This window comes from Zonotrichia albicollis, chromosome 7 (assembly GCF_047830755.1).
Source record: "Zonotrichia albicollis isolate bZonAlb1 chromosome 7, bZonAlb1.hap1, whole genome shotgun sequence".
Lineage (NCBI taxonomy): Eukaryota > Metazoa > Chordata > Aves > Passeriformes > Passerellidae > Zonotrichia > Zonotrichia albicollis.
Window position 1 is genome coordinate 23,322,055 of NC_133825.1, and position 22,468 is coordinate 23,344,522.

At 40.4% G+C, this 22,468-nt stretch overlaps 1 long non-coding RNA gene across 2 annotated transcripts in view; it reads left to right on the top strand.

Annotated features, from left to right (window-relative positions):
• Positions 1-22,468, top strand: part of LOC141729679 (uncharacterized) — a 254,031-nt gene that overhangs the window by 160,588 nt on the left and 70,975 nt on the right. For both annotated transcript variants that reach the window (XR_012581081.1, XR_012581080.1), the window contains one exon: positions 9,397-9,476. This is a non-coding gene — a long non-coding RNA (uncharacterized LOC141729679). The remainder of the gene's footprint in view (positions 1-9,396; positions 9,477-22,468) is intronic.

Below are 22,468 nucleotides of genomic sequence, written 5' to 3' on the forward strand. Positions count from 1 at the left end.
TGCTTTACTTAGACATCCTCTTGTCTGCGCCACATTTTAACAAAGAAAAGTGAACAAGATAATTTCTTAGCCAAGGGTTTCTTTTGTACACACACATCCATGCATTGCAATCTTCTAAACATTTCAGTTTTTGCTCTTCTTTCTAAATCTTCCAGGTTACAGATATGACAGGCAAGGTATGATTATTGTATTTTTCCTCTATTGCCTTCTCTCAAAAACCCTATGAAATGAAACATTACATAGGTAAGCTATCTGCATGCTTGATAATTTCACTCTATAAATGGAAAAAGGAAAATAAAGCAGAGGAAATTGTGATTCATGGAATGTCTTTGTTCTGCTGATCTTCTTATTCCTTGAGTAGTTCTTCTCTCAGTTCAGGGGAAAAATCACTTCTCATTCTGTTTCTTCAAGTATGAAGCTATTTTATTGTAGGAGTGAGACATCACTTGGATACTGGCGATTTTTCCATCTCCCAAATCTAGATTTGTGTACTGCTGTTAGTGTCGGAGCAACTCTCAAGAACCACACCACCTCTTTTCACAACTATTTGAGATTTTTTTTTTCCCCCTATTTGCTTCTGTTTAATCATCAGAGTTGCAGTGGAGAAGAGGAGTAGATGATGTGCTGGAGGGAGGGGTTGGATTGGATTGCCTGAAGAAGAATCATGGAAATGTAGTAATGATGGACCCAACCTCAAGTTTTTTCTCTTTCAAAATGTTTTTTATGATAAGTGTTCAGCCAGGTATATCGAAGAATTACTACTCAGCTAAGGAACACTGCAGTAAATACCTTTTTCACAAAAACTATATTGATATTTATATTCTACCTTATAATGAAAACTTAATTCAAAATTCATATTCTTGCCATTTAAGGTTTTTTTCTGGTAACTATTAATTTATGTAGCCACACTTATAATCATACTTGTATCTCTCTGAACTATGCCTCATTTCTGTTCAAGTATTTTTCAATTAAGACATCTGAAGCTAGAAATCACTTACACCAGGCTCCTGTGGCAGGTGAGAGTGTGATGAGTTTACATTCATTGTCAAGGGCAATGTGTGATAATCCAGCACTGAAGGGCTCACAATTTCTTCTCATGAGAACTTCCTCCAAATACCATCCAAACATGAACACATTTAGCAATAAATTAGAGTTATGAGATCCCTTGGGAGAGTCCTTTTGTCCTATGAGCCTGTACCATCATTTCTGCCTCATTCTTGAGCAGAATGGGAAGCCTTATTTCCGAGGAGCTGCTGGAAGTGTGGAGTGATGCTGTGGGGTTTTTTTGTGTGGGGCTATTCTTACATCAATCACTGCTCCTCTGAGGCAAGGCAAGGCCAGTCCTGTGAAAAAGTTCTGCCTGTTCCCTCCTTAGGTTTGCTCAGCCTTTTGTGGAGCTGAGTAACCAGCTCATTGCTCATAAAACTGAACAAAACTACTTTGGCATTTGCAGTACAGTAGGATGGATCAGTGGGAGATGGAAAGTCACCTCTATCTTTTCTTGCACTGTGAGATAGAATCTGCCTTACATTTATTTTCTGCCTTTTCACCTGTTTAAATCTGCACATCTCTAAACAGTGCTCATTCAGGTGTTTCATAAAACTATGTTTATTAAATTTAGAGAAACAATTCCCCAAGCATTTCTATCAACAGCTAGGATACTGATAAGTATCTGTACCTGACAATTTATGGCTGTTTAAGGAAACTGAATTACATCATACAGGACAAAATGAACAGTACTCATAACCAAAATATTTATCATGAGAGCACTGAAATACTTTCCTGGTCTAGCAGATAATGGTGGGTTTTGTAATGACAAAGCATGACTGGTTCTGAACATTTCAAAGTGGCAGACCAAGCAGCTGCAGTATTTCTTATTTTGGAGGATGATAAACAGAGCTATGTTATGAACCCTTCTCCTTCTGATGGAAAAGAATTTGTTTCTACTAAGGCTGCTGCTTCCATCACCTCAGTAGGAAAAAAATAAAAAGAAATGTTCTCAGTTAATCCCGAAGTCTTTCAAGATGAAAGTCAGCAAGATGAATGAGCACAGAAAAACCACCTAATATGTAGGCTTACTTTTTGCACACTGCGAAATAGAAATTAATCCCTGCCCTGAGTATTGGGAGATGACCATGTAAAGGGTGAAAGAGAGGCTGGAAATGTGGGATTTTCAAAAATTTTATTTATGTATGAATTATTCAGATAGCTGCTTTCATAATAGGAGAGTTGTGGAAGAGTAACTGCAGGTCAGAACATGTTTTTTCTCAGATACATGTAGTTTCCTGAAGAAGAATTTCTGAACAAATTCAGCAACAAATTCTGAAATGCACAGAGCCCTTCCCCATGATGTCTCATGTTTGCTTTTACTGCTAGGCCTTTTAGTTCTCTTATAAATATCACCTCTGGGAGTAGATCAGGTGGTTTAAAAATAAATAAAAATTACCATGAGGGAAAGGTTACCATGAGTAAGAGGAGCAAGGAGAGACCCAAAAGGTTGCTGTGATATACAGCCCAGACCCCAGGGGGGAGATCACTTTGCCATTGAACTGTGAGGGCAAAAGAGGAATGGTAAAAAGAGAAAGATAAGACCTGGAAAATACCAGAGGACATTTAGGAAATTGTACTAATATAAATCTATAAAGAAGTATGAAGAAACAATTGTCTGTATTATTGAGGTTTAATTTGATTGTGAGCAAGGTTTCAGAGAGAAGGGAAGGGGATGGAAATGGGAGGTGAGAAGACATCAGTCTTGGAGTACCTGGCTGTTGTTCTGGAGTGGAAAGCAAACATTGGGAACACCATGAGCTGGAGGGATGGCTCTCTATCCATCTGAGATAGTCTGGAAGTATTTTAGAAGCCTAACCTTCAGAAACTTGATGTGGGTCACAAACTGGTCTCCTTAGGACAAATCACTGGTACAGATCTGTGAGGATATGCTACGTGAGTTAGGAGGAAAATGACAAGATATAAATCTCTTGGAGACAACCATTAGAGATAATTGAGAAATGGATGATACAAGGAATGATGAACTCACAAGCTGATACTGAATTCACATTCATCTGTCTCATCAAGGTCTATAATTATACAAAATTACAAATTAAGTGTACTTTCATTAGGCTCACACGTAAAAGGAAATGGCTTTTCTAATGATACGAGTAAATCTGCACCGGGGGCCCCTCAGTGCCAGAGCCAAATCTTTTCTGGCAGCTTAGAAGGGCCCCATTACCTTTTTAAGGTGAGCTGGAAGAGCTGAACCCCACACTAAATTTGGAAGTACATTAAGCATAACTAATTACGCTGAAACCTCCCCTCAGCCCATCTCCTGTTTTGTCTCTGCTGCTGGGGCTCTTGTGTCTCATTTGTGGAGTAAATGAAGGCCATTGTTCTGAGACCACTTGTTTCACCTCTTGAGTTCAGTCTTGTGTAAAAACACCGCAGACTAAAATTTAAATAAATAAATGGGATTGTTTTGTCTCTGGTTTTGCATAATAATATTGTAATTCTCTGTGGAACACTTATTCTCCTGTCCCCACTGTCTCATATTATTTAGCCAAATAGTATAAAGAGAAGAGAAGGGAGAGAAATAGAAGTATTCCTCCGAGTTACCTGGATCCTTTTCTTTGTGTGAAATAGGTGCAGGACCCTTATCTGGTTGGCAAATCCATCAATTAACATTTAACACAGAACTAATTGCAGTCAGTTTTAGTTCTTGCTTGGTGTTTGCTGTTCCCACAGGCATTCTTAGTGGGAAATCCTTTGGAAATCCCTTACCTGGACTAGCCTGCTGTCTAAAGAGGTACCAGGGCTGGGCTCAGCTGGATTGGCATGGATGTGTTATCTTCCTGTTGGAATGGCTGGAGTTAGGCAGCCTTCAAATACTCCTAAAAGAGTTTTCCATTGATTTTAATGAAAATCAATGGCAAATTTAGGAAAACTTCCATGTGGCAGAAGCAAACATCTGAATCCAGAGAAGTGACAAAGTTAACAAAACCACTGGAAACCACTCCAGGGCCTTGCCCAGAGCCTTGTCAGAAGCTCTGCCTTGTGTGTCCCCACAAACTGCGGTCACAGGGACCCACCCAGCAGGACAAACCCTTCATGGAGAGCTGTCCAGTGGGACACACATCTCCTCTTTTAGCTGTATGCAGAGCATGAGGAAAGCTGAGAAAAAATGCCTGAGTCAGTGCTGAGACTATTGAAGTATTACTGAGAGAGATGGGAAATTAAGGGATTGTAATTTTCCCTCTGTCTTCACCAGAGTCAAGATCTCAACCAGGATGTCTAAGTCAGTTTAAATATAACTAGAGTCTATAGTGAATTAAAATAATTATATTAAAACATAAATTATGCCAATGAGATCACCGTAGATTTAAAAGAAACATAAATTCTGATAAAATATGTGAGTCTCATGTACAAGAGAAAGTTCAGCACTTCCTTAGATATTGCAACTGTAGGCTGCAATGATGAGTAAAAAGAAAAAAAAAGAAAGGGGATATTTATAAAGCCTTATGATCAGTATTTTCTGATTTCTTGACATCTTTTCACAGCTCTAAAATATCCTACTTTCCCATGGAATTTACCCTGAAATAAAACAAATGTCATAGCTGCAGCATCCTTTAGAGCACAGAGTTATCATAGGCAGGCAAGGGTCTCTAAAAGGTTGCTGAAATCAAATATGTATCAGACATCTCTCTAATCCCATTAAAATAGAGCTTTAGAATAGATGGCTTTAAAATGATCCCTCTGGATCAATTTGCAGCAAGTCTCCTTTTGCCACACCCTGCACAGGTTGCCTTATGCTGCTCATTTTCTCCCTGTAATCCTGCCAGCCTCCTGTGTGCTGCAGATCAAACAAAATGGAGAATTAGGAAAGCAAGGAGATAAAACTAAATAGACAATTTGCAAATGTGTACTAAATCGGGGACAGCATGTTGCTTCAACTGAGGAAATATTCATTTACCTTGCTTCTTAAATTAACAGAAACATAGTGAAGAAAAGCAAAATTCAGGTAGGAAAGGATAGAGTGAGAATAAAGAATTCTCCTTACTCCTCATTCAGAACATAAGAAATACTGTCAATATTTAAACCCTCTTCTTCCTCTTGCTAGGAACAGAGTGCTATCAGCAGCTGATCTGGAAAGAAAGCATTTCATTTTTCAGCAGAAACACAAATTTTCCCCTTCTTAAGTGCCAGTAAGTGCCAGAGAAGGTCTGTGCAAATACTCTTTGCTCTCAGCAGAGCCCAGGTGAGCAGCAGGCAGCTCCCTGCCTCTGTGTGCCGTGGCTCACAAAGTCATCATTTATTAACAACTCTGTTGGCAGAGTCACCTGGAGCCCTTAAATCCAGATTTGTCCAATGGTGCCTACAATTAGAGAAGCAAACCTGGATTCTAGCCTTTCTCCAAGGATTCATATTTAGGGCTCACATTTTTGCAGCTCCTCCACAGCAGCATCAGTTTTGTTTTTTCCTCTCCAGAAAGACCTCATGTCCTTTTTCCATCTGAGGAGAGGAAGGATCAGGCCAGGTCATCAGCAGAGAGCACCTTCCTCTTCTCAGGGCTGGAGCAGGGTGGACAAGGGTGCAGTGGTCACCCTTTTATTGTGAGGGGCTGCAATTCTGCCTCTGCTCAGAGTTCAGAGATGCTGGGTGGCAAAAAGGAGAAAAGCCCATCTTACTGCTTCTGTTGGAAAATTACGAAGTGATAAATCATGGAAGGGCTTCTCCAGAGCTTTAAAGAATTTAGGGGTGTAAATTTCATCAGATGAAGTGTATTCAAAGGCAAAATATTCTAAAAAAACATTTTAAATTCACATCTAAGTTCATAACATAGAGGAGGCTGATGAGTAATAGCTTTTACATAGTTAGAAAACCTAACTATAGGCTTCAACAGGCACATATGCTTTAATTGCTCACACTTCTATGGGAAAGGAATGTTTAAAAAAATTTTTTTCACCTGTCTGCCAGTGAGTTTGCCCTACCTGGATATCAAGGACAAATCAGTCCTTGAAGAATTTCCTTGAAGAAAAAAAGAATTTGACAACTTTTACCTTTGCCTTTTTTTCTCTATCTGAACCATCGACATTATGACCAGTGGTTTCAGTGATCTTTTTATCATGCAAGAAGAATGGCATGATAAAAAGTTTTATAGCTATACCTGTTTCTTTTAATGCTGGCAAGCTGTCCAGGGCTCTTTTCATACCTGTATGATGTTGGGATCACCATTAGTGTGACTGATCCTTCATTACCCAGTCAGCTTTGTGTTGTCTTGATATCTTCACATTGATAAACAGAAATGGTACCCCAGATAAGAAAATATTATAGAAAAAGGTGTGTTAAGAAATTAATATTAACTTTCCATATTGTGATGTCTTCAGTGAGAAATATCCTTCTATGTGTACACCTGAGGGAAGTTTCAGATCAGATTTTGGGTTGGGTTGACAGGCATTCAGATGCAACTGATTGCTGAAAAGTGAATGTGAAAGTATTTGTGTTAAATGAGCTTTTTTTCCTTGAAACCAAGCTCAGATTTTCAAAAGGATTGAATTTTACTGCCAGTTAATTTTCAAATAGTCTATATTGAATAACACTAAAGGCAAAAAGAAGAACTAAGTCCTGGAGAGTCAATGAGAAACTGATTTTTCAGTTCTTCTCTTCTGCTGATTCATCCAATAGCTATTGAGATTTATATGGTATTGGAGAGAGACAGGAAAGAACATTGATCCATTTGTACGTGCATCAGGCACCCCTGCCAATTGTAGTTAACTCCTTCACAAAAATAGAGTTATTTTTACAGCTTTAACCTATTCATGGCAGTTCCCACCTGGTTAAGTGCACCCACCTCTATGGATTTCAGTCAAACTGAGCAGCAGGCAAAGTTCCAGTTGTATTCCTTCAGCCAGCTAATAATTCCATTATCTCTTCTGGAACTGATGCTTCTCACTGAAAATACTCTGCTCCCTTAGTGCTTTCTTACTACTGTCAATATCTCCTCTGTTATCCAAAATCTACATTGAACTCTGGGGTTTATAATCCAGTGTATCACCAGCACTTGTGCATTGAACTTAACATCATACATCTGCAAAGCATGGTTGGGTTATTTAATTTCATAATTTAATATGTAATTTCTTCTCTTTGTCTCCATATCCTTCTTGCACCTTTTTAAGTTGTGCATTAAAATAAATCAATATCCTGTTTCACAGGAACTATCACAAAATGCAAATAAACTGCAGGGAAAGGATTCAGGAGGAGAATTAAGATGAGAGAAACCCTCAGGTTATAGCAACATCTTATTTTTATCACAGTCCCTTTTGAAAAAAAAAAGAAGAAAAAGGAAAAATCATGAACTTTCCTGTGGTTGTGGGGAAAGCCTCCACCTTCCCTAGGTTTTCCTCAGGGAAAAGGAGCTGAATGAAGACATAAGAAACATGGCAGTATATTGCAGGTGAAGCCAAGCATGTGCTTTCTGTGCTTTGCAGCTGTCTCTGGCAATATGAAAGGCAAAAGTATTTAAATTAATATTTATGAAGAAGTCTGAATTAAGTTTTGGCTTTTTTTTTCAATGCTTTATTATTACACACAACTAAAGCACAGTATATAAAGACACATTGAGAAGAATTATCAAACCATGGATTCTTGAGAATCATTTAAAAAAATCTTGAGAGAAAATTTCAAGATACAGAAGCTGAAGTATGGTGGCAGTTGGAAAACTAAAGTTTTAGACTGTGCTTGAAAGGAAAGCCAAGAAATCAATCACAATTGTTAAAAGTTGCTGCAAGAAAGCAGTGCATATGACAAAAGAAAGGGCACACTCAGAATACATCAAAGAAAAGAAAAGCATGATCAAGACATCTTAGAGGGGATGTGATATCCTCCAATTCTCATGCTACTGCAGAGCAGAAATAAAGAGATGACAAATGGGGAGCATTTAGTTCACCTCAAGCATGTACAAAAAAATTTAAAAAGAGAAAATTAAAATTTAAACATGATCCTTATCACAATTAGAATTGAACAAATGACAAAATCAAGTTACACATCATAGTAGTCAAATGTCTTTCACAATGGCATGACCCTTAGGGATAAAATTGAAATGCTCTAGATATTTCACTGTTTTCAGTCCAGCCAGTAATGATGAAGAAAATCACCCCCATGAGAAAAAATAAGGAAAAAATAAATGGGAAAGAGCAAGGAAAAATTAAATTTCATCTTTCTCATGAAAGGCTTTTTGTGTTTAGATATATGCCTGGGCCACAGTTAAAATTTCCCTCTGTAGCTCTGACTCCTGTGCCAGATGGAGCACTGAGCTCCCCCAGCTGGGTTTCTGCAGAGCAGAAATGACATCCAGTGACTCTCTGTGAGCTGGATCCGTGCAGGCAGCCCACCTGTTGCTGCTTTTCAGGAGCAGCCCCTTCTTCCTCAGCTCAATTTCCTCATCCCAGACAAATCCTCATAAATACATTGATGTGTCCCTTGCTTTGATACATCTGTCCCCTCTCCTGTGGACCCCCTCCCTTCTGCAGTAGTTTTGCTCCTTTTAATTCCTTCTGTTCAAATGCAAGCCCTTGTCCATGTGCCTTTTCAGGACTTTGTGCATTAAGTATTCAAGATTACACTGGCTGCTTAGAATGACATAATTGCTGCCATGTGCTGCAGGGTGAGGGTGGCAGAGTCATCTCCCAGTCACACACACTGATTTGCTTTGTGAATGCTAAGGAGGGTTTTAAGGAATCCAAGGGGGACCTCAAAGAGCTGAGGTGATTAGAGGAGGTGATGATGCAGACGTCAGTTGGGGAGAATGAAAATGCAGCAGGAGCTGCCAAGCAATGAGTCATGTGAAGGAAGCCCTGCCACAGGCAGTGACTCAGCAAAGGTGTCAGCTCTGTGCACTGAGGGAGCAGAACCATCATTACTGACAATATATGCTCCTCTGTTCCAGTGAAGGATGCTCCTGTGAACAAAACAAATTCGACTCTAATGTTCTCCCCACAGAAAACCATATGGCAGCAGAGCTGGGAAGCCTTGAGGAATGATTACTGGATCAGTACAGGAACTTGTAGAGACAAATTCATTTGATGTTGTCTCTAAACAAGTTCTGTTTGCTTTAGTGAGAACTATGCATGTGAAGTGTTTTAGAAAACAGTTGTATATGTTGGTAAACATGGATTTATTACTATTGAAAAGATGATGCATATTTGGACAGCTGGATGAGTGTTCCCATTTAAGCTTCTGCATTATAATCTTACTCTCTTTATCAAGAACACTTATGGGTGAAAAACGTTAATAGAAGCTGTCTCACAGTCTACAAAACAGAGGGTATTCAGGCATTTGATCTTTAAATATAGATTACATATATTTAGATCTTTACATTTAGATTACATATATTTCTTTCTATTTCAGGCAAACAATACTGAACTACAAAATTTCAGCCAGAAGTTTCTGCGTGCAAGTTGACTGTGACAGCTGTAAAGATTTGAGAGGTACATTTACAAGAAGTACTGACTAATAATAAGGAACTGTGATTTAATATAGATGCTGGAGCACACAGCTGTATGTATGGGGTTTGTACTCCAGTGCAGTACTGATATGGACATTCAAACAAATCAAGAAATTAAACTCAACCCATCTTACTGCATTAGATTCCTTGCCTCAAGACATTAATAAGGCAAGTAGTGAAGTTTTTTAAAAACACTAGATATGTATCTGAATAAGAAAAAAAGAGCAGCCTGGCTCTGTTGTGCTCAGATGATATTCTGTAAGTTTCTTAACTTTTAAGAAACTTACACAGCAACTTAATGATATCTCAAGGCAGTAATGAATGCCTTGATTCAAGTCAAGTTGAAATCAATGATAAAGTCAATGTAACTCCAGTGAATATTCAGTCAGGTTCAAAATCCTGGCTCCTGCACAAACTGCTGGATTGTGTCATCCTTATTCTGATTTACTTCATAAAGTAAACACATACTGAAATGCACCTAGGGGGCTGTAGTTTTAATTCAATATAAACTACTTGGACTGAAAGGGGGGGAAGATTTTCAAAACTCATGCATCCCTTGACCACACTTAGTCATCAGAATAATCATCTCTCTCACTGACTCACTCATTTACAAACAATCTGTCCATCTTTCAATGGGGTATATTCGTGTAAAAACCAGCTAGCATGGAGCAAAAGAAATTTTCAGAAGATTAATTATACTTGATGAATTCCAACCAAAGGTTTTGTGCTTCAGTCCATGTGAAAGATAACTCCATCAGGTAAGTAAGACTCCTTTCAGGTTGAAAGTGTTGCAGATTTAGTTTTGGAATTTTGTTCAATTTATTTAAGGTAGCACATGCCTAAGAGATTAAACAGCACAGAGTATAGTGCATAGTTGAGAATACTCCTTTGTGCAGCAGTGGGATACAAGGCAAGATATCTGACTATTATAATTGAAGCTCCAGCAGTATCTCTGAAAGGAAAACAAAGAAAATAAAAAAAGAGAGTGAAGAAAGATTAGAATCATAACACTATACTTGTACAATTTCTTGTTCCTTCAAAATTAGCAGAAGGAAGAGTAAAGATAAATGATCATGTTACAATTATATCTTTGAACTGTAACAACTCACTAAGATAATGAAAGAAAGCAGCTTATTTGGGTAGACGTTCCCATACTGGCTTTGCAGATTGAAAGTGATTTTTTTTGCTGATGTTTATGACATTACCAGGGACATAATGAAATAGTCAGAGTTTCAGAGGAGATTCTGGAGAAGGAACCTAGAAGAGGTTGTGATTACAAGTGTGCCAGCAGGAATTCAGCTTCAGAGGAGCGGGTTGGTTGACCAAAACAACTTATGCAGAGCTGCTCTCTACTGGTTTTTCGCATTTCTTGGGGGAAATTGTTAGATAATCTGGTCCTGTAGGGTTTGTGTTTTGAAGCTTTGTGCAAGAAAGAAGCATTAGGGATGCACTGAGAGAGCCTTGGTGAGGGGACAGGGCCACCTGGGCTGTGTGACTTGTGACACAGAGCCACCACATGGGCTCCTTCCACAAGGAATCCACCCTGGGAGCATCAAGGCACCCCAAGAACAGAACCAAAGGCCTGTCAGGGGTTTCCCTTCACAGCTGCCCCCTGGTTTTCAGCAAACCACTTGTTTGAACACAGCCAGGCATCCCCAGTCTGTCTTTGGACACTGCAGGGATTTGTAATTTTCCATAAATAATGGCATAATAGGGCATTTTGATGCAAATTAGTTTTGAGCATCTCTGCAGAACAATGATAAAAGGAAAAGAAATAAAGCAACTGAGTGGGAAATAACAGGGAATCTGTCTAGAAATGTCACTAAGAGGTTTCACACTATCAAATAGAACTGGAGTTACCAGTGAGATATCACAGAAAAGAGCCAGCCCTAAAATTCCCTGCATGTCATACCTCAAAGCAATGCCAACAGTGTTGCTCACAGTAGCTCTGTGTTCCAGTTCTTGATTTTTATCTCATTTATCCCAATGGATCAGCATGGGGCTGAGTTGTAGGAATCCTTATTTCCACCAGCATTAGTAAGACCCAGACCTTGTTTGCAAATGAGAGAAATCTGACATTTGGAGCTGTGCGAAGAGCAGTCAGTGGGCTTGTGCTCTCTGTCAGCTTTTATATGTGCACCTAATGAAGGGTGGAAAATGATTACAGTGGGGGCATGGAAGGAAGCATGGGTGCTATAGCAATAAATATGAGCTGATATAAATCAGTGGCATTTTATCGACTCCAGTTCTGCTGGTCTGATTTAAATCAAAAATGAATTTGGCTCTAGGGCCTTGCAGAGAAATCTCTGGGACTGAATCCTGCTGTCTTGGCTCAGATAATCTTTTCCTAAATTTCAGTGAGAGTCATGGTTGAACAAGGATCTTGGGATTCTGCTGTCACATGACACAAAAAACAGCTCTCATCAGCAGCTCATTTGAAATGTATCTAAATGTTTTATGGAAATTATAAGCTTTAAAATCATTCTCTTTGTGTTTTTAATGTTGAGGCATTTCTACTCAGAATTATAAGTCACATTCTCCAGTTAAAAAAATCAGAAGAATTTATCAAAAAGAACTCCAAACAAAAGAACTCCAAACAAAATAAATGACTTTTTTTTTTGGCGTTTTATCTAAAATGTAGAATTTGCATATTGAATAGAAACAAGTAAAATAGCAGTGGACTCATAGGCACACTGCACTGTAGGTGGGGAAGCCAAGTAATATGAGGTTTATTCATTTTCTTTTCTTGTTGCTTTTCTTTTGGTGTTTTCAATGCACACCCATCAACTTTACAGGACTGTCAGACTCCAAACAGAATCACATGTTAAGATAATTACTAATTATGGAGAAAGGAAAAAGGCATGAAAAACAACATGAATTTTTTAAGAGACCTGGTCATCTCCAGGTTTTCTACTAGCCAAGGAAAAGCAATTGAAATGCTTTTCAAACTTAGGGCCTGAGCATAATTCCATATTGCTGTAAATCAGATCTACATTTTTATGATCTTCTGCCTCATTTTCAGGAGGCCACTCCTGTCTGTGTGTAAGAAAAGGCTCAAAATTTGCAGCATCCATAACCCAACCATAACCCAGCATGGGAGCACGCACTCCTGGCATGGCAGCACCTGCCAGGGCACAGGGGCTGCCCCACACCTGAGCCTTGTGAGCCCCAATTGGGCTCAGCTCAGAGCACCAATCAACCCTAGCGAGGGAACAGGGTGTGAGGGCAGCAGGGACATGAATGCCTGAGCCTCCAGCTGCTCTGCTTTGCTGTGCTGGGACTCCTCTCCTTGCTGCAAGGAGGATTATTTCTCCTCAGAGCAAGCTAGAAAAGGTATTGTCTCATTTGGTTTATGAAATATATGGCTGTAAGTAGGCATTTGAGGGTGGTGGGGTTGGGTTGTTTTTGTCAGTTTGCTCAGAATAGATACACAGTTCAGGTTAAATAAGAGTGAAATTTCTCTGTGTTTTATTTTTGGGAGAGATGGAGAGAAAGGAGAAAGACAACCACTGTAAATAACTAGCCAGTTTAATATAATCCCCAAATAAACCTTTCATTTTCTGTGGGGGGCAGGATGTTGTGTTAAAAAATAAGCTTGCATGAATTCCATAACAAAAATTGTTACTCCCCTAAGAGAAAAGCAGAGACTTTAAGCAATTGCCTTGTTTCCTTGCTGTTTTGATCTGTTGAAATTTCTTGACCATTTATTATAGAGTCACATATTAAATCAGGCAAATATGTGTGAGAGGTCTTTTTAATGCAAAGAAAGTAGTATCCTGTAATATTTTCCTGTTTTTTCTTCAAAGCACATATAAAAAAAATTCTCAGTTTGATCTTTGACTGGATAAGGGGCTCTGAAGAGGTCTGAGTGTCCAGTTTCCATTGAAGCCATGCTCAATATTCTGAGGGCATGTAGCATTTCCCAGAGCTTGCTGACACCCTTGTATGTTTTAGCTGCTCCCATAACAGTGTGGCTCAGAAATGTCTGTCCCACTCCAGAGTGTGCTGCTTCCATGGTGTGAGCAAATTCCCTGGTTTTACATGGCAATATCTGCAGGCAGGGCTCTTTTTTTTTTCTAGTAGATAGCTTTGAACTTGGGGTTGGGGTAAGTAGCTCAAGGAAAATGGTGAGAATATTTAAGATGTTGTGAAGGGGTCCCTCTCAGTCAGAAACCTGGCCCTTTGTGAGTGGTGATGTGCTGTCCTCACCCAAGCTTTGCCTGGGAAAATTTGTCTGTCTTTTGAGATGTGGTTTTTCAAACTTTGAATAGAAATAAAGCAAAGAGAAAACCCCTGTTTAATTTACTTTTAATGAAGACTATGACACAACTCCCCTTAGGGCTAAGCCTCAGTTTTCTTCAATTCCATTGGAGCTTTTGTATAATATCCTTGGAGTTCCAGATTGCCCTTTATCTGCCAGATAAAGCTATCCTTGGCTTTTACCATTTGCTTGGCCCTTGAGTAAAAATGTGTTGAAGAGATGAGCAAAAGTCAGTGACATTTATCAGAGTGGAATGATTAATCCTGAATTATGTGGCTTAGGCGTGGATATACATCAGTAATGTTGCTACTGAGGGAGAGGAGGAAAGCTAAGCCAGTCTAAACTGCCCAGGAGAAGCAGCAGGTTGTACAGGGAGAGGATGTGTTTGCTAAGTGGGGTAAGGCAGCTTTGGGAACAAGCATGGGAGCAGAAGAGGGTTCTGCAAGACCAACTGGTAAAAGAAAGAGCTTACACATGGAAAGAAATACCATGTGATGGTGGTCTCCTTGTTCCCTTCAGCTTTGAAACATCTTTAGTTCCTGCAGTGTCTGGGTGAAGGTGGGATGCTGTGCCTGTGATCTCTGCCCAGTGGTTGCAGATGAGGCAGGTGCACATCTCCATGTGTGTGGATGATGGAGGTGTAGCAAACTTCAGGCTCTGCTGAGAATGGTCCATGTGCTAAGTCTGGGAGGCCCTGAGATGACAATTTCTGTGACATTTCTCTTCAGTAACAGAAACCTGTGGATTACACACTGCTCCTGATTTATACTCACATACCTCCATTGTGAGGATACATAATATTCACCAGTAATAAAGGGTTAGAACACTTATCTAAAACTCCAGCTGTGAGGTGGGGAGAAGATTCTGATGTCAGTGTGGGCAGTTAGGAAAATTCTGGGGATTTGGGTATTTTGAGCCTTAGTACACAACTGCACTTCAGTGTTCTTTGAACCACTCTTTCTGTATTCTCCAAGTGAAAGCATACAATTATTTATTGACAATAAATCACTCTCTTAAGAATATTTAAATGTTTTTAATGACAGGAATAGTGAGGGACTGCTCTTGCTGAAAAATTTGTCCTCCTGACACTCTCCAGCTCCCTGGGATGGGAAGGTGGGACATGCCTTAGGGCACAGCAGGCCCATGAGAAATGTGTGACAGTCCCACATGAGGCAGAAGGATGCTCTGGATTGCAATGGGATGGGAAATCCCCTGTTGCAGGCAAGCACAGGGGATACTGAGAAAATGTGGAGGTCAGCATGAGACACGAGATCAATGTCCCTTCGGTGGGTGTATTAAATATCTTAAAGTAGTGTCTAAGGTGAAAGTGGCAGTGAGGAAGAAGACATCCTTCTCTTGGTATGCAGAATTTAGTACAAAGCCACAGCCATGGTGCAGGGACACCAGCTTGCCAGTGCTTTTGATTTTTGTATTGTCTTGATGCTTTTTGATGGGTCTGTTTCTCTTAAGGGCCACAATCTGCTGTTAAAATGGAAAACTTTATTAATTTTTTCCTGCAGTGGGACTGCTGCCAGATGTGTGTGGCTCTTTACATTTAGAGCTGCAAAGTTCTAATGTCACTGCCATGGGTTTGTTAACATGAAATAATTCCATCTGAGCTTAGGCAAATTTCATTCAGCAACTGAACTGTGTTACGTTGGCACCAGTGCTCTGAAGAGCTTACTGATAGATTTTGAATGATTTTGTATTTATCAATCTCAGCCATGATTTATTGTACAAACTTTCCTGTTAATATCTGTTTTCTGGGATGTGTGAGCTCTGAAAAATGAAGAGTTAAAAAAGCTGCATTTATCACTTAGCATTTTTAACAGTTTATAAAGCTCTGAAATATCTAAAAGTTGTCCTCAGTTTCAGTTCCTAGAAGACCTCAGACAATAGCTTTTAAAGAAAACAGTGACAAATTTACTATCCCTTTGTTTTAGGCTAAAACCACAAACACATATAATATTTAAAGTGTTCTTACTGTAGGTTTAGCTACCAATATGGGGAAGCAGATGAAGAAATGTCCCTGAAAGAGCAATCTGAGAATTTCTCCTTTTAGCAAGCCACACTTTGGGTGTTTACCAGGCTGCCTCCAGCTGAAGTGTGCCACTGCTGTTGTACAGGAATGAAGTATAAGGAAAAAAAAAAGGAAAAGACCCACAACAAGAAATCCTGTGACTTAGAACATTTACATGTGCAGGGTTTTCACTTTCTTTTCAGCACAGTTGTTTTTTTAGTTGGCAAATAGATGGGAGATTGCAAATTGTGTTAGTTTTGTTTTGTTGGACTAATGCTCCTTGTGGTTTGGATTTTTTTTTATTTTGTTTCAGTTGAATTAAAAAAGTCAAAGCAAGTTAAGACCTAAAGAAAATACCACTTCAAAATTGTATTTTATGATTAGTATTAAGAAAGATAATTGTGGAAACAACAAGGAGATACTGATGCTAATATTTGAGCCTTTGTTCAGCATGCCTCAAGAGACTAAATTTTCTGCTTAAATTGATATCAGAAAGATAGAGTAATTAAATAATAGTATTTGCAAATTAGGCTGAAGATATTTCATGGATTTAGTTGGTTTAAAGTTAATGCTATTTGAATGTGGTTATTGTTAATTAAATTTAATTTCTGCTACTGAGTAAGCTAGAACCTCTGAATACATCCTTTGCTTCACATCTCTGTTTTTTAAACCCTCTCCATTATCCTTCATAAGATTTGAACAGTGGGAGTTTAATCTCCTGTGTTTCTGCTTCTGCACCAGCTGAAAGGCAGAGACCAGTGTCACACAGCCTCATGGAAAATCCCATCAGTCCTCCCCACAGACTCTGCATTCTCTGCAGAGCCTCATGGAGCGAGGAGAGGCAAGGAGCAATCATATCCAGCAGCTGGTGGGAGCTTCCGTGAACTGGGCAGGGACGGGCTGTCCAAAGGTGATTGTTTCCACAGCAGGCTGCTGGGCTGCTCCCAGAGTTACCAGGTTAGGTGATGCCTGGGGTGGGTGTGAGCATCTGTGTTACCCCTGTGTCCCTCCAGGAGCTGGGGTGGGATGTCCCTTAGGAGCTCCAGTGTGCGCCTACCAAGGCCTGCAGCTCCCCACAGCACAGCCCAGGCCCCTCCAGCCCATCCTTGCTCTCCCAGCAGCCCAAAATCCACCCTCCTCTGCCTCTGTGCAGCAGGTACATCCCCTGAGCTGCTCTCCTCAGAGCTTCTCCCAGGTGCGAGCAATCCCAAAGGGAAGGTGGGACCCTTAGTGCTGCATCTTCCCTGGTTTTACCTCTTTGGCTGCCTTGTTAAAATGCTTGCCAATTTTAGGGTTTTGTGAGAAATGCCTAAAGGTAATTTTGGTAATTTAATTGATATTTTCACTGCCTCATGGGTTGGTTATGGTGAGAATGGAGGCAGATAAGATTGCTAGCACGGAGAGTGACTTCAGCTATTCCACAGCTAAGTCAGCTCTTTCATCTAGCCAGTGGGAGGTTACATTTAAAACTCATGGAGATAACCCTGAAAAGACTAGATTAGTTCTGATGTGTTATTCCAGCCTTTACCCATTATACAAGCAGCAGATGGTTCATCATGTTATATTTTATTGACCTACAGGAAGTGAGAGAAGAGGTGTTTTTGTCACTCCTACTTGCTACAAAGCCTACAAAAGTTGCTTTTAGCTCTTAACCAGAGACTTCAAATTGGGTATCTGTCTTGTTTAATGAGGAGAGGAAAGAGTAAAAAAAAAAAAAAATCAATGAAAGTAGGGTTTGTAAATATATTATCTGAATCCCCTGGGCTTATTAGGTAGGATAGGCTTGTAGACAGCAAGATCCATATGGAAATCCTTGAGGTAATTTCATGCAGTGTTGTTCCATACTTGTAATTCTTTGGCTGTGCAGATGATTTCCTATCTGACCAGACTAAGTAAGCTGGGTGAGTCACCCATTAAGAGGATTAAATGCTTCTGGCTAGAAGAAAGCAGAGACCAAGCTTTCATGTGTGGCGTGCAATCGAGCCGCTGTGATAAAAGGAATGCAAAAAACAATCTAATTTTCATTTCTGACATGCTTAGATAACAGAAGAATTTGTAGCTGCTCTATTTTAAATGGGAAACATAAATGGCTTACAAAGGACCATTCAGGGGTAAATCAAGTTCAGAATATAAACTAGATGCCTAAAAGCAACCTTAGTAACTTTTCTGGGAGTTATTCTCCTGAAACAAATGACAGTCTGGAGCTGTCAGTCTCTTGAATGTTTTATAGCCTTAAAAAGTTATGTCAAAAATCTGTGCTTTGACAAAATTCTGACCTTAGGGCATAGGCACTCCACTTTTTTAACTTGTACAGAGAAGTGGTTCTGCCCAAGCCAAATTTGGACAAATGGAGACTGGGAAATGTGTAGACAAAACCCATCAGATGTTCAAGTGGCATAGTTCAGTAAAGTCTACAGATCAGCCATAAAGCTGGAAGGGATTTATGGATATATTCATTTCAATCAGCAGGGCACAGGTGGCATTTACATGGCAAGGATTGAAGCCACAGGGATGAACAGACAGAGAAGGGGACTCACAGTTGGTAACAATCCTGATTCAAATCCAGCTTTGATCTGTTGGGATGCCTGGAACCTTCAGTGGGAAGTTGCATTTATTTAATGTTAATAATGTCTGAATGATTAAGACTCATAGGGGTGGCTCTACTCTGGAAATTGCTTGACAGGTTATATCCCCAAGGAAAATTTTGGAAAGCAAGTAGCTCTGGGTTATTTAATTTCCTTGGGGTGGGTTTTGAGAGCCTGTCTTGCTGTCCAACTCTACTGTTCCTCTATGTGTGCCTTGGATGCGTCACCTTTGTGTGCTCCCTGCTTCAAACCTCACACATTGCAGGAGCACTGCTGGAGATGACTTCTGCTTCCTTCCTGTAGTAAACAAGCCAGGTGCTCTCATTCCACACACACACAAAAAATGAGAGCACATTTCACCAACCCAGAATAGACTGCTCATTTGAAAATCCTCCTGAATTATGGTTGGTTCTTAGGGCAAGATGCCTTAAAAGCAGGCAAATGTGGTTGGAGGCCAAGGCAAACGTGAGCCTGTTGGAGACCTCGTGAAGAGGCACAGTGGCTCCACTGTGGAATAAACTCACTCAGCAAGTTCCTGCTGGCACTCAGGGTGTTTTTCAGCTGGGAAATTTCTTGTCAGCTCTGTAACAGCTTTCATTGACTGAGCAGAGAAGTCCAACCCAGTCAAAGACAATGAAGCAAAAAATAATTGACTTAGAGTAATGCCCACGTCCTGTGAAAGCCTGCTGTAGTAGAGTAGAGCAAATCTGCTCAAACATTTTTCCTACTTAAGTACATTTTGAGTTGCTGAAGAAATGTAAACAAACAGCAATAAATCAGGGACTGAATGAAATGTGCATTTGAGCCAATTTTCCTGTGCATCCCAGCAGCTTTACTAAAACAGTTTGGCATCTATCTCTTTCATCCAACAAAGCTTTGCCTTCTACCTTTATTTTTTTTTTAACAAAATGAATAAATCACTCTACATCAAGATTTTTCTCTAGCAAATCCAGCTGGTCTATTAAAAAAGCAGCTTATTGTACATCCCACGATGCAGGCTTGGATAGGGAGCAGAATGAAGCCCTCCTCTGCTGTTTTGGCGCCTTTGTGCTACCCACAAAAACTGTGGATCCCCCATCACTGGAAGTGTTCAGGGCCAGGCTGGATGGGGCTTTGAGCAACCTGATCAAGTGAATGGCGAATGACTGAACAAAATGACAAAAATCTGGTGATCAGAGACCGAATTGTGGCTTCTTGGAGTAGGGAGTTATTCAAGTTAGGAAATCTGGCCTGCTTGGGCTGTATTTCTTCCCATACACTGCAGCCACATCCCAGAGTCCTTGAGGTGGATCCCCTTGCAGCTAACCCCATTCCATCTGCCTTGCCTGCAGCACTGGAGGTGATGCCCAGCCTATTGGGCTCTGGTGTGGTGTGTGTGTGTGTTATCCACAGCCCCACTGAACTCAATATAGCAATGGAGAGATTCCAGCTCAGAAAGTGTCCATAAATGTGCTAGCTCTGTAGCATGCTTGCACTTGAAATGCAATAGTGGGGAGAAAAATAACTCTAATTTACCCACTGAAGGTCAGAAAGGGAGAGCAAATAGTGAAAAATAGCAGAGTGGTGGCTGTAGGAGGCACTTTATCTGGTACTCTTAGAGAAAAGCCCTGCAGAGCTGTGGGTATGCTGAGTTCAAGCCAGTCATTTTTTGATTTTTTTTCTAAACTGTGAGGTTAACTGCAAAGCTGTGTGAAGTCACCCTGCACTCAAGAGCAGTGGCTTGAGGCTGAGAGCTCAGGCCCTGGCTGGCTGGTTCCAGGCTCCCTCCAAACTGTCCTGCTTCATTTTCCCTTCTCAGCAGGCAGGTCTCAGCCACCTTATTCACTAATGACAGCTTGGGACAAACCATGGCAATTTTCTCTATGAGCTTTGCTTTCACCAACCTGTGCATGCCATGAAAAATACCTGGCATTGCCCATGTGTTTTTCCTAAATTGTAAACATGCAGCCATACTGAGAGCATATTTCCTGTTTGAGAGCTGGATATGCACACAAGTGGTTTGGAAAGTGTGTTCTGAATAATGAACAAACAGTTGAAGGACACAGTGTACATTGACCACACACACAGAGCACAGCTATGGTATGTGAGCCATGGGATTTTTTACAGATTTTTCAACCAGATCTAATATACTTTCTCTCCTTGTTTTGAGGGGAGACCAGGGAATATGTTTTACTGTGTATTTGATTTCTTCTCACTGAATTGGGTTTACATTTGAAAATTATCTGCTGCAGATAAACTTGTTGAAAATGGCCCATTCCCTGCCATCATTTTCCTCTCTCCTTATGGCATCCCTTTTTTTTCCCAACCTTCAAAGAGTAGAATAGGATTTCCAAATTCCCAAGCTACAACACGTTACCCTCGGAGCACCTCACATCCAGAGCTCTGCAAGGTGAGGCATGGAGGGGAATTTCCACTGCTGTTGGAGCACAACAGATAGAAAAGCTGCTGTATTGGTGTTTTCAACAGCTGTGTCTTCTCTTTGCTAAAGTTAATAGACCTGTGTGGGATCAACTTCAGTGAAAAGATGGTTTCTTCACTCTATTATTGCTAGAAAAATATTATTTTCTCTTTTTGAATTAATAGCTTTAAATCATTTCCTCCCAGAGCAGGGAGAGCTGGGGAAGTGGAGAATAGTGCACCTTGAAGGTTGTCAGAATTAGGATTTGCTCACCTATCAGTGCTGAACACTCAGTGGTAGTGGGCTGTGCTCCAGCCAGGTGTTGGCAGAGTCCTCAGAGCCCATGCAGGGCATGAGTTGAGTTCCTTCAATTCCAGAACTCAGATGATTCAGTATCATTTGCTCTTTCTGGTAGCTCTACACTCAAGAGCAAGGGCTAAACCTCAAAACGAGCTGCTGCCATAAAGGTGCCTGTATGAGCAGCGTGTGTGGTTATTGTCAGGTGGACATGGAGCAGAGTGTGTGGTTATTGTCAGGTGGCCATGGAGCAGAGGGTGCGGTTATTGTCAGGTGGCCATGGAGCAGAGGGTGCGGTTATTGTCAGGTGGCCATGGAGCAGAGGGTGTGGTTATTGTCAGGTGGACATGGAGCAGAGTGTGTGGTTATTTCCAGGTGGACGTGGAGCAGAGGGTGCGGTTATTGTCAGGTGGACATGGAGCAGAGTGTGTGGGAGTGCTGGAATGGATTTGGGGGCCAGCAGAGCTGTGCCCATCTCCTGCCCTGGCTTTGGAGGGGATAGCAAACCAGGCACCTTGGTTTGGCTGCTGGAAACAGCAGCAGGGACTCACCCCAAGCTCTCAAGGTCCTTTCACAAGTGGTGACACTTCTCTGCCCCATTCACCTTTCACCCAGGAGCTTGGGGCTGTAACCCTTTTGAGATATTTGAATTAGACAATTCTTGTGTTTATTTTTTGGGTGCTTTCTTCTCCTCTCCTCCTTTTTTTTTTTTTTTTTTTTTTTGTGTGTGTGGCTTTCTCAACATGATATTTGAAATTATATCTTGAGGTGCTTCAATATTGAATGCTTTCCTTGCAAGAAACCTTGGCAAGGCATAGGCACAAATATACACATTTTCTATTTTGATGTTGTGTGCAGTAAGTGATATCTATGCTTCCTCATTGCTTATTTTTATCCACTTACCCATTTTCATCCTGTGTTGCTACATTGCAGCTTTCCTAACCCTTCTCCCTTTCTGTAGCAAAAAAGGACATTCAGATGAAGAGATCTTTTTCAGCTTTTGGAAAGTTTACATTTTTTGGTTATCCTTTTCAAAAGTGAGATTAGTAAAGGTAAAAAAAGAAAAAAGCATGAATGATTCTATTACATGCAGTGAAAACTTGAAAGTGTAGGTTTTTAAGCTCTCTGCTGTGGTATTTTCTGGTGGGGGGAGTGGGAGTGTATTAAAAAAAAAACTATTGAAGAAATGAGCTGTTAAAGAAATTTGCTGTTAAAGATATAACTGAGAATTCAGTGTTCCCCAGCACCAGCATTTGGATGATCAGCAAGGAAACAGCTTGAGTATTCTTGTGAATACCACAGAGGTGATCATGCAGAATTTGGCTTATAGATACTTCTGGAATTAATTAAACTCTATTCCTATTGCACAGATTACATTAGTTTGGGGTCAGAGCTTACCAAGGATCAGGAACAA